Below are 12412 nucleotides of genomic sequence, written 5' to 3' on the forward strand. Positions count from 1 at the left end.
CACTGTGCTGACAACACTATAATCTTTAACCAACTCATATGTTCTGGACTTAAAAAGAATTCATACATTATATACCTATAATCATGAAATAAATCATGTGAACCATGCAACATAAAAATGTTATTTCTGATCTTTATTAATAAGTAAATCTGATTATATGAAATGAGTTTTATTTAGGGCATAAAACCCAACAAACTCCCACTTGCACTAATATAAAACAAAAAGTGCATTTCAAATAATCATTAACACCTTGATATACCTATCAAGTGTAATAGTAGTAACCTCCTCGTAATGGGATCTGACAGGTTGAATTAAACACAACCTCTTCTCCACCATTACTCTTCCTTAATCACAAAATCCTTGATAATGTGAAATTCCTCTCTATATGTCTACTCTTTTGGGATACTGGATTCTATACTTTTGGGCAACTACTCTTTCGTTATTCAGGAAGTAACCCTAGTAGTTAAGGCAAGTTGGAACACTGCCACAAATGTATAGAACTTTCCTTAGACTGAATAAGTATCTTTCCTGCAACTTTTAACATTCAGTCTCTCTCTGGTAGACCAAGAGATTTCAGATAGGTTTTTACACTTCTCCAAAATCACTACTCCACCCCCAAAGTAATCACCATCTCATCAGCAGACTTTCTAGCACAAAGGCAAGTCTCGAAATCTGATGTGGTGTAGTCTAAGAGTTTTAAAAACCACCCTTATTGACTAACATATAGTTCCTCTTCTTAATCTTAAGATTTACTTGATTGTCTTCCAATGTTCCTCTCCTGGATTAATCTGACACTTACTCATTACTCCCACTCAACAGCAGGTGTCTGGTCTAAGGCATACTAAAGCATATCTGAGACCTCTCACTGTTGATTTAAGAAATTCTTTCATGGCTTTATCTTCTCTGGAATAGTTGAAACTTTTCCTTAGATAAATAAAATCTATGTCTAAGAAGTTGTGAAGCTTCTAGAGATTGCCATTGGAAAGAAAAATGCTCCAGCATCTTACTAAAGTAAGTTGCTTGCATTAGAGTAAGTAATTACCAGGTATACCACAAGCCATAGGTTTAGATAAACTCAAACCTACAATACTAGGAACAGGAAGTTTTGTTAAGTCCATTGAATAGACTTATGAACGAAAATTTCCTTTCATGTCCTTGTAATAGAAAACTTTAGGTTACTCCATGTGAATGGATCAAACTATAGTTCTCTTGGCTTTCTTCTTAGTTTCTTATCTTGACAATCCATTACTTGTTTAAACTCACAATGGATTTTAATCACTAGTGTCTTCTAAGTTATAACAAGGTGAGTTCCTAGAAACTCTCCCACTACAACAAGGTACCGTGAACTATGTCAAAGAAAACTAAATGGTATAGACCTCTTCAGTTGTGTTAAGACAACAGAGGCAGTGGGATCATCATGTAAAATAAGATGATAGAACACTTTTGGAATCAAGAAAAAAAATATCTCCTTTATTTGCTACTTTATTTTCAGACTTAGTCATTTTCTTAGAAAAGCAGTATTTGTTTAAACAAACACTTTCTTATCTAATGACTATGGGATGCTCCACCCCTAATCACTTAGAATAGCTAACAAACATGCAAACCAGGGTTAGCAGTTCTAGCTTTTCTTAAGATTTCGATTAGGTCATCCATGAATCTAGTAATGATTTACATAAAGTATACAACCATTGCATCATTCTGAAATTTTATTTCCATAGAAGGATTTAGGCAACGACTAGTAACTAATCATCAATATGCAACTCGAATTTCTGGGGAGGTAAGTTTGGATATTATTCAAAATCAAATTAATGATCTTTGAACTACATATCTACTAACTTTTTCTCCACCCCTATCAGTTCTCAAGATCTTTAACCACTTACCATTGCTAGAAATTCATGAAATTTTTCAAACATTTCAAATTTCTTTTGCATAAGGTAAAATCTAGAGTGATCGTTTTAAGAATACAGCGAAAACTCATATCCACCCCTGAATGTACATCCATCTGCGAATGAGATGAAATTACTTTCAGTGGATATAGGCATATTAACTCTTTGCAGAGAATGATCTTGTCAAAACCACTATGAACAAGATACAAATGCCATAGATTTATAAAATATGTGGTTGTATGTTTTGATGACTTACTTTAGTTTCATCAAAGAGTTCTTAGAATAGTGCAAGTGGATTCTGGTCACAGAATACTAAACTCATACAGTTTGAATCCATTGAAAGAAAATGGTTATGAAACACTTGTGAATGTGTAACTGTATAATTAGTAATTCTCTCTTGGACCACCACTACTAATCTAACTCTATGATTTGCCTATACAAGTAGGAGATATCTAAGATTGAGGATTTATATCATTTAGGGATAGAATTCCGGGAATATAATCATATGCGTCATCTAATTTCTTAAGAGAAAATAAGACTTTATATGATTTATAGACCATTCATCCAATGATATGTCATTAAGCTAATTCGAAATGAATAAGCTAAGAGGAATTAGGATAATTTCGTTTTAAATAAGAATCCAACGATGCTCCGATTAGCGAGAGTCAAAGTAATCTTATTTATATAATCTTCTTGTTTCATATTGTAAAACACTAGTCTAAGGTGTCATCAATTGATGAACAACTAGATGTTGCATATACAATATTTATCTTTCGAGATCTAACACTATTATGTTAGTCTAATGGTGAAAATCCATTAGGAATTTATCTCATTAGAAAAACAAATCAAGTTAGACCAACAATGAAGATTCGAAATTAAACTACAATTTAATAACAGAAAATAACATGGTTCAATACAAATTCATACACAATTCAGAAATTATGAAGCACATAGCAAGTAGGAATGACAAGTGAAAATACTAAAACATACAATCCTAAATAATTTCCAAGGTTTTCAACAAACTGATATCAGTGTCCCGTTTAGGCGAGAGTCAAAGCTATCATCCATTGAGTAGAGTTGTCAGCTCATCTAAAATGATCAACATTCTAGCAACCTTTTATTCGATCAAGATGTGAATCCGCGTTGTCCCGTTTAGGCGAGAGTCAAGGCTATTCTATCTTATGAGCTTCCACCATTGTTTCATATTCTTGCAAGTCTTATACAGTCGCCACCATTAGGGTGATCATAAACTATATAAAAAAAACTTACAAGATTACTTATCTTTCGAGATTAAACGGTGCTAACTTGCTAATGAACGTTCCTCCATTAGGGAGGATTACTCACTAAAACAATAGCTATGTAAAACCAACAATGGAGATCGAATATCCTTATAATAATAAAGCTCATTATTTAATGAAGGGTTGTATTTTCTTCTAATATTTATTTTAATCCATTTATTTTAAATATATATTTATTTAATTAAAATTTCCAATTTAGAATGAAAAAATCCAAATATAAATTTTAATTTAATATTTATAAATTATACTTAGATAGATAAATAACGTGAATTATTTCCATCTTAGTAATAATTTCCATAAATATTTAGAAAATTATTCAATTTAAGTTGTTTCAAAATTAATTTGAATTAATTTACAACTCAAATTTAATTTTCTATAAATATATATTGCATTTCGAAAATGCTTTAAAATAAAATAAAATAAATCCTGGAAAATTACTCTAATTTTATGTTGGCCCAAAATTAATTAATTTTCAACAAAAAATATAATTTTCCTATTTAATTAAATATCTAAGAAAAATTTCAAATATTTAAGTATCATGATTAAAAAATCAACTTAAATATTAATTTTCTATTTAATTAAATACACTAGAAAAATACTTCAAGCAAAACAGATAATATCTATCTAGACTTTCATAGACTAATTAATCCAATTTCTAATTATAATATATTTTAGTTCATTTATTTTAATTAATCATTAAATGAAAAAATCAATGATTTAAGTTGGTCCAAAATTAAATAAAATTAATTTTCAACTTTAATCTATTTTTCAAATAAAATTCGAAATTTTGGGAAATGATTAATAAAATAAAATAAAATATATTTTGAAAATGATTTAAACTTAAGTTATTCTGAAATAAGATTCCAAACTTAAAATAATTTTCAACTTTAATTAAATAACATGAAAATAACAATATTAAAGTATCATGATGAAAATCAACTTAGATATTGAAATTTTCAATTTAATTAAATGTATTAAATTCAAGAAATAAATAATTAAGTAAAGAGGAAACTTAATTATTAATTCTAGTTTAATACTAGGAAAATATTCTAAACTTAGATTGTACCAAAATTAATTAGGAAACAATCAATTTCACAATCTATGATATTTTCCTATTTAATATTAGAAATAATAACTAGTACTAGAAATAACTATCTAGAATATATCATTGACTAAGTGTTTTTCTAAAATTAACTTTAAAATATTACAATGAAAAATAAATTTCATATATTTTAAAAGTTAATTATGTTGCTAATTCAATTTTAATTAGGTTAGACTAATATAATTAACCTAATACAATTATTTAAATAAGGCAAATGGGCCTTCACAATTGGGGTAGTTCATGTGAGGGGGAGCTGGGTTCAGTATGTCGTACCCACTTCTATGGCCCCCAACTCTCACACAAGGCCCAAAAGAGAGGAATTTAACCTTAAAATAAATAATTGTTATTCATTGAATAAGCCCAAATCTAATTTGGCCTAAATAAATTTCCTTATGTTAAAATTTATTTTAGCAACCTAGTCCATTTACTTAGTAAAAACTTAAATGGGCTCCCTATATGTATCTAAGCCCAAAAGCAAACATATAGGCTCACACAGGTCAAATGATTTGGATGGACCCTATCATGTTACTAGGTTTACACAGATGAAAGAAGTACAAAATTTACCTGTTACAAATTATTTATAAGATCTATCGTCAATTGGACTATGATTAAAATCAGATCATTAGATCATGATCTGTCAACAAGTTAATCATAGCAATTTAGATCAGATAAATAATAGGTTTGTTAAAAAGTTTTGAATAAACAATATAAATAAACAAACATTGTCCATGTAACAGATGTGAATCAAGATATTAATATAATTAAATTATTATTCTTAAACTAACCAAATAAAGGAAATTAATTTTAAAATATCTAGGTTTATTTGAATCAAATTAAATATCTAATAAGATCAATGATTTGAAAGGAAAGAATCTCCAATATCACTTTCAGATCTTATAATTTAATAAAATAAACCAATTTTAAAATAGATTTGGTTAAATAATAATTACCATGATTATATGTCAAAATATCTCAAATTAAGCAATATTCAAATCTCTACAAAAATATCTATGTTATTTAAATATTTAAGATATGATTTATAAATTTCTAATAAGGAAAAAATGATATATATAGAAAAAATATCATTTTTATACTTATAATTTATAAATAATTAAATATTTAACAAAATAACAAATTTTTGAATTTAAAAACATTATGGTAAGTATATCTATAAAAATATCTATGTTAATTTCAAATTTATTAATTATTTAACTTGTCATATAAGATAATTTTAATATAATATTTTAAATAAAAAGACAAAGTTATCTTTTAATTTAAAATATCTTAAATATCAAAATATCTAATCTTATAATTAAATAATAAATAAATATTAAAGAAGTTAACAAATTTTTAAATCTGACCATAATAGGAAATATTTGAAAATTGGAAACAATCCAAAATAGAAATATTTAAAATTGGAAAAAATTCCAAATTGAAAATATTTAAAATTGGAAACATTTCAATTTAAAAAAATTTAAAATTGGAAAAATAAATTTTGGGAAACAATCCCTTGAAAAAATTGGATTTTTGGGGAAAAAACCCCAAAAATCGCAATTTTTGGGAAAGCTGGCAGCAAGGCTGCACGAGCAGCCCAGATAGGCTGCAAAATGGGCCTTACGCGCGCGGATGGGAGGAATTGCAGCCCCATCTGCCGAGAAAACTCGGCGGGCTGCAGGATTCCCAGGCGAGACGCACGGGCGTGCTCCTGGGTGATTGACCGAGGTGCGCGCGCGGATGGAAGTTGTCCGAAGCACCTGGTGCACGTGTGCACCTAGCTTCCACAGCCATCATTCCCGATTTTCCAAAAATCATATCTTTCTCAATTTTTATCGGAATCGAGTTCCGTAAAAAACAAAATTGCTTAATTTTTCATAAGGAAGCCAAATAAAATATTTTAAAAAATTGAAAAAATATTTTTCATGGAAAACGAAACTGTACAACATCAACATTCATCAAACAACACATAAACCAACATGAAGCCATCCAAATCAACACAGAAACATGCAATCATCGTTTTAATTCATATTACATGAAAGTAAATCATTACCATGGCTCTGATACCAGTTGTTGGAAATTATTTTACCAGGATCTAGATTTACTAACAAGTATGTTGGATTAACAACCTAATATGAATTCTAAAACAATGAAAATAAACACATATAAAGTTAGAAAACCTTACAGTGGGTGCAGCGGAATAATATGACTCCTTCCGTTCAGATCTCTAGCCCTTGATTCCTTTCTGTAGCAGAGCATCACCAAGATCTGAACCTGGATCTTCTTTTCTCCTTCTTTGATGCAGAAATTCCATAGTCTTCCATACTATGATTGAGATACCACTTGATGTGTGTGGGCACTACTCATCTCACAAGGATTTCGAAATTTCTCTCTATTTTTCTCTCTTAATTTCGTGGCTTTTTATGCATACAAGAGAAGAGAGCAAGGTTCCTTTATATAGGGAAAAGGGAGAGCACAACTTTCCAAATAAAACAGTTTCCTTAATTACTGTGTAATCAATTAACTGCCTTATTTAGTGTGATCCACCACTTTCCTATTATAGCTAGGCTTTGATTAGCAATTACATGGCAATTAAAAAATAAAATAATAATTGGGAAACACAAAGGGAGTGCTTCGGCCATAGAGGGATTATGGGCCTCACTTGGATTTTGCAGTTTCCTCAATTTTATTTCAATTTCTCCAAAAATGCCATTTTTCTAATTCTAATCATTTAAATGCCAAAACTAATTATTTAATAACTAAAATAGATTATTAAATAATATTGTCATTTAAAATAATTATTAATTAGACATACAAAGTCTCTTAATTAATAATTAAACCTAGAAACCCTTTTCTTTACGATTTCATCCTTAAACTGTGAGAATTCATAAAGTAGACATAGTCTAACTTTTAGAATTATAATTGATTAATTAAAATCAATTAACTGAGTCTTACAAGCAGTATGGCCTCAACTAGTATGGGGACCATGGGTCTATATAACCGAGCTTCCAATAAGTCGAACCGAATTTACCAAGTAAATTCCCTAACTTATTAATTCCTCATTGAATCCACACTTAGAACTTGGAATTGCACTCTCAGTCATATAGAAACGCTCTATATGTTCCACGATATAGACACGTCATCGGATTATCCATTGTTATAACCCTAATGTGATCAATGATCCTCTATATAGATGATTTACCTTTGTACAGGATTAAATTACCGTAACACCCTACAATGTATTTTATCCTTAAAACACTTAACCCTGTATAAATGATATTTCACCTAAGTGAAATGAGATCTCCACCATTTATCTTCGTTTGGTTAAGCTCGAAGGAAATCATCCTTTACTTCTATTTGCTAAATAGAAGCTATAGATTCCATATTTATGTTAGCGCTCCCCCACTCAATTGTATTACCGTGTTCCCAAAATGTAAGTATCACCCTGACCCAAAAGTAGGCTTAACTAACAAATCAAAGAACACGAATAATACTCTTGAAATTGAGCCTAACCATATCAGGATTTCGATCATGTGATCTAGGATCAACTTATGATATTGAATTGAATAGATATTTACGGTAAGTTTCAAAATCTAATTCAAAGTTCAATATCGGTCCATTCCAATGCATACTCCATGCATCCAAATCTTTTGGTAAACTTTGCCAATGTCCTGGAAAGGACATAACACTTTTCCAAGGTGTAAGAATACCTATCGCTGATTATACCATGTCAGTCTAAATCCAGTGTTCTGACAAATCAGGGAATCAACTTTTGAACATACAATAAAGATTATATTCCACTGTGCTGACAACACTATAATCTTTAACCAACTCATATGTTCTGGACTTAAAAAGAATTCATACATTATATACCTATAATCATGAAATAAATCATGTGAACCATGCAACATAAAAATGTTATTTCTGATCTTTATTAATAAGTAAATCTGATTATATGAAATGAGTTTTATTTAGGGCATAAAACCCAACACACTCATCATTCCAATATTGATGGACCCGTTGTTAGCTCCGTTAGCGTGATTTCCAGCCATGATGAATAGTGTTCTTTGAAGTGAATGAAATCTTTTAGTCGAATTCCCACAGACGGCGCCAAATGTTGTCGAGTGAATTTCGCAACACCAAAATGTATTATTTAATTAATATAAGAGAGAATTTTCAGGGAAATGACAAATGCGAGTATTCGACCTAGAATGGCGAGTACTCGACTGGGAATGCAAGAACAATCAAAAAAGCTGGAAAAATATCAATAAGACAAAGAATTATAGTGGTTCAGTCAGATTGTGATCTGCTTAGTCCACTGTAGCAAAGGATTCGTAGGTGCCATTTTCATGGTGGATCACCCCTTTATATACAAAGTAGGTGTCCAAATCGGTTACATAAGGATCACATTCATTGTTAATCCTTTATTTACATATTGAATTGCAATAATTAAACCCAAACAATGTTAACATTAATAAATGAGTGACAGTTACTAAGTCCATCAACGTATGCGTCTTCCGCATCTGCGAGTTGACGGTTCATGTTCCGTTTGTTGAGCTCGCAAGGTCATTAGTACGTTTGGAACGTCTGTGCCCTTAGGTAACCGCCTCTTGTAGACATCGCATGTTGAGCTGGCTGAACCTAGACATGCGAATTTATATCGGTTTGTCAGGGCTATTGGGTCGTTGGGACCAAATTGCATCATAGAGAGTTGGTCTCTAAGCTTTCGCAGAAATATAGAGGGGATACTCGCACATGTTCTGTCACACGCGAGTTGGATATACCCCGCATAATGTGAATTGCGGTTACGTGGTTCGACTTAGGTCGTACTCGCAGTATCTCGCTGGTTTTATCCTGGGCGAGGTCTAAACTTCGAGAAGTCTCTTACAGACATTTCAGCTTTCATTGGAAATCTGAATACACGTGTCCTTTAAATAGGAGTCCGGTCTCGAGTTTCTAGGTGAGAGAAATCTCACTATAACAAATCCCAAAAATTCGGGTTTAGGTGTGCTGGCTGCCCAGAGGTGCACACAGAGGCTGTGTGCAGCCTCATCTGCGCGCACAGGAGGTTGCTAACAGCCTCGTCCGCGCGCGCATGAGGCTGCATTGCAGTTTTCGTGTGCGAAAAAATGGTGCTCGTTGGGTGGGCCTTTAGACAAGGCGCTAGGCTTTAGACACACACGGACAAGCACCTTGTCTGAATTTTTGCGTGCGCCTGGTGTGTGTGGTGTCAAGCGACGACACCATGTGCACTCGAAACTTCAAACTACCATATCTCCTTCGTTTTTCATCGAAATTGAGTTCCGTAAAAACAAAAATTGCTTAATTTTTCACAAGGAATCCAATTAAAATATTTTCAGAACGAAAATAAAATTATTTTCATGAAAAAATTTCGTAAAACACATTCAATCATCAAGTAACACATAAACTAACATGAACATATCCAAATCAACACACAAACAATATTCATCGTTTTAAATCCATATTTCATGAAAGTAAATCATTTCCATGGCTCTGAGGCCAATTGTTGGGAATATTTTACCTGGATCTAAATTTACTAATAAGTATGTTGATTAACATCCTAAATATGAATATCTCTAAAATAATGAAATAAACACATAAGTGCTTAAGGAAAACCTTACATTGGTTGCACTAGAATATAATGACTCCTTCCGTTCAAGATCTCTAGCCCTTGATTCCTTTCTGTAGCAGAGCATTATCAAGATCTAAACCTGGATATCTTTCTCTCCTTTGGGTTTGCTTACCACTGTCTTACTCACTATGATTGAGTACTTGAATTGCTATGTGTGAGCATGGCTCTCATTCACTATGGGTTCCGAATGTGAAGAACAATGAAGGAGGCTGAAATCACTAAGGAACTCTCTCATCTAGGTTGGTTGAATAGTCAAGTTGACATTAGTTGGATGAGTGAGAGCATCTTTTTTCTTTTATAGTATTTCAACTAGCGCTTAGGGAAATTATATGAATTAAAACAGAATAAAATATTGGGCAAAAAATCACTTCTAGGTCGTACACTCAATGGACCAGTTTCTAGTTAGATTTTTGCCACTTTATTTCAACCACTTATTCTTCTTTTTAATAATACCATATTTTTAATTTCAATCCTATAAATGTCAAAACTATTTATTTAATAATTATAATTAATTACTAACTAAAAATTGTCAATTATGTAATTTATCAATTAGACCATACAAAGTCTCTTAATTAAAAAATTGACCCCAAAACCTCTTTTCTTTACAATTAAGCCATTGCTTAGTGAAATATCATAAATAAGACATAATATCATTTTAGAATTATAATTGATTAATTAAAATCAATTAATTGAGTCTGCAAGCACTATTATCTAAACTAGTTAGGGGACCATGGGCCTATATAACCAAGCTTTCAATAAGCAGATCTAGAATTTACCAAGTAAATTCTCAACTTATTAATTCCGCCTTACGCCACTATAGATTTGGAATTAAATACACTCTCAGTTATATAGAACGCTCTATATGTACCACGATATAGATACGTTATGATTATCCATTGTTACAATTTTAATAGTCAAAGATCCTCTATAGATGATCCACATTGAATAGGGACAAATTTACCGTTCTACCCTTCAATGTATTTTATCCTTAAAACACTTAGCAACCTATAAATGATACTTTAGTAAACTAATATAATTACTGAAATGAGGCCTCAATCATTTATCTCTATTAAGCCAAGCTCGAAGAAAATCATCGTTTCACTTCTAAATACTTATAGAAGCTATAGATTCCATATCTATGATCAAGCGCTCCCACTCAATTGAACTACCATGTCCTTAATATGTATGTCACGAGAAGATCCAATTGGTCGACTTTAACTAACAAATTGAAGAACATAAATAATACTAAGTTGAACCTAATCATATTAGGATTAAGATCCATAGACCTAAGATCAACCATTGATATGTCATGGGAATTAAACTTTTGAACATATAATCATGATTATATTCTCTAATGTGCTGACGACACTATAATCATGAATAAATATATACATATTTATATATGTTCTGGACTTAATAGAATTTATACATTAAGTATAATCATGAAATAAATCATGTGAACCATGCAACATAAAAGCAATTTCTGATCTTTATTAATTAGTAAATCTGATTATATTGCAATGGGTTTTATTTAAGGCACAAAATCCAACACCTTGCTGATGGTTCATTGGTTAGAGGTACCTCCTCTCTTCTTCCCCATTTTGTTGATTTCTATACCCAGCTTTATACCACTCAAGGTGAGGACCAAACTGCTATTGCCCATATCCTTATTGGCATCTCTAACCGAATCTGTGTTGGACATATTTTACCACGATCTAGATTTACTAACAAGTATGTTTCATTAACATCCTAAAATGAATTCTAAAACAATGAAATGAACACATATAAAGTTTAGGAAACCTTACATTGGGTGCAGCGGAATATAATGACTCCTTCCGTTCAGATATCTAGCCCTTGATTCCTTTCTGTAGCAGAGCATTATCAATATCTGAACCTGGATCTCTTTCTCTCCTTCCTTTGATGCTGAATATCCTTCTTGTTGGTTGATTTTCCACAATCTTACACACTATGATTGAGATACCACTTGATGTGTGTGGGCACTCACTCATTCACTCAAGGAATTCGAAATTTAGAGAAGAAAAGAGAAGGGAAGAGGTTCGGCCTATAGAGAAAAGAATAGGAGGCTCAATTTTCATCTGACAAAGTTCAAGTGTGAATGAGAGCCATCACTATCTATTTATAGGTAACCACCTAGGTTTAAGTTAGAATTATTTGGCATTAAAATAATGAAAAAATAAATGATAAAACCCTATAAGTGTGGCCGGCCATGGGCCTTGGATAATGGGCCTCACTTATGCAATTTTGCGGTTTTATCATGTCTGCATCTTATTTTCTCAAAAACGCCAATTTTCAAATTCTACCATTTAAATACCAATTCTAATTATTTAATAACTAAAAATTAATTATTAAATAATATTGTCATTTAATATATTTATTAATTAGACATATAAAGTCTCTTAATTAATAAATAAACCTAGAATCTCTTTTCTTTACAATTTTGCCCTTGCTTAGTGAAAAT

Source organism: Cannabis sativa, chromosome 8 (genome assembly GCF_029168945.1).
Source record: "Cannabis sativa cultivar Pink pepper isolate KNU-18-1 chromosome 8, ASM2916894v1, whole genome shotgun sequence".
In the NCBI taxonomy this organism is placed as follows: Eukaryota; Viridiplantae; Streptophyta; class Magnoliopsida; order Rosales; family Cannabaceae; genus Cannabis; species Cannabis sativa.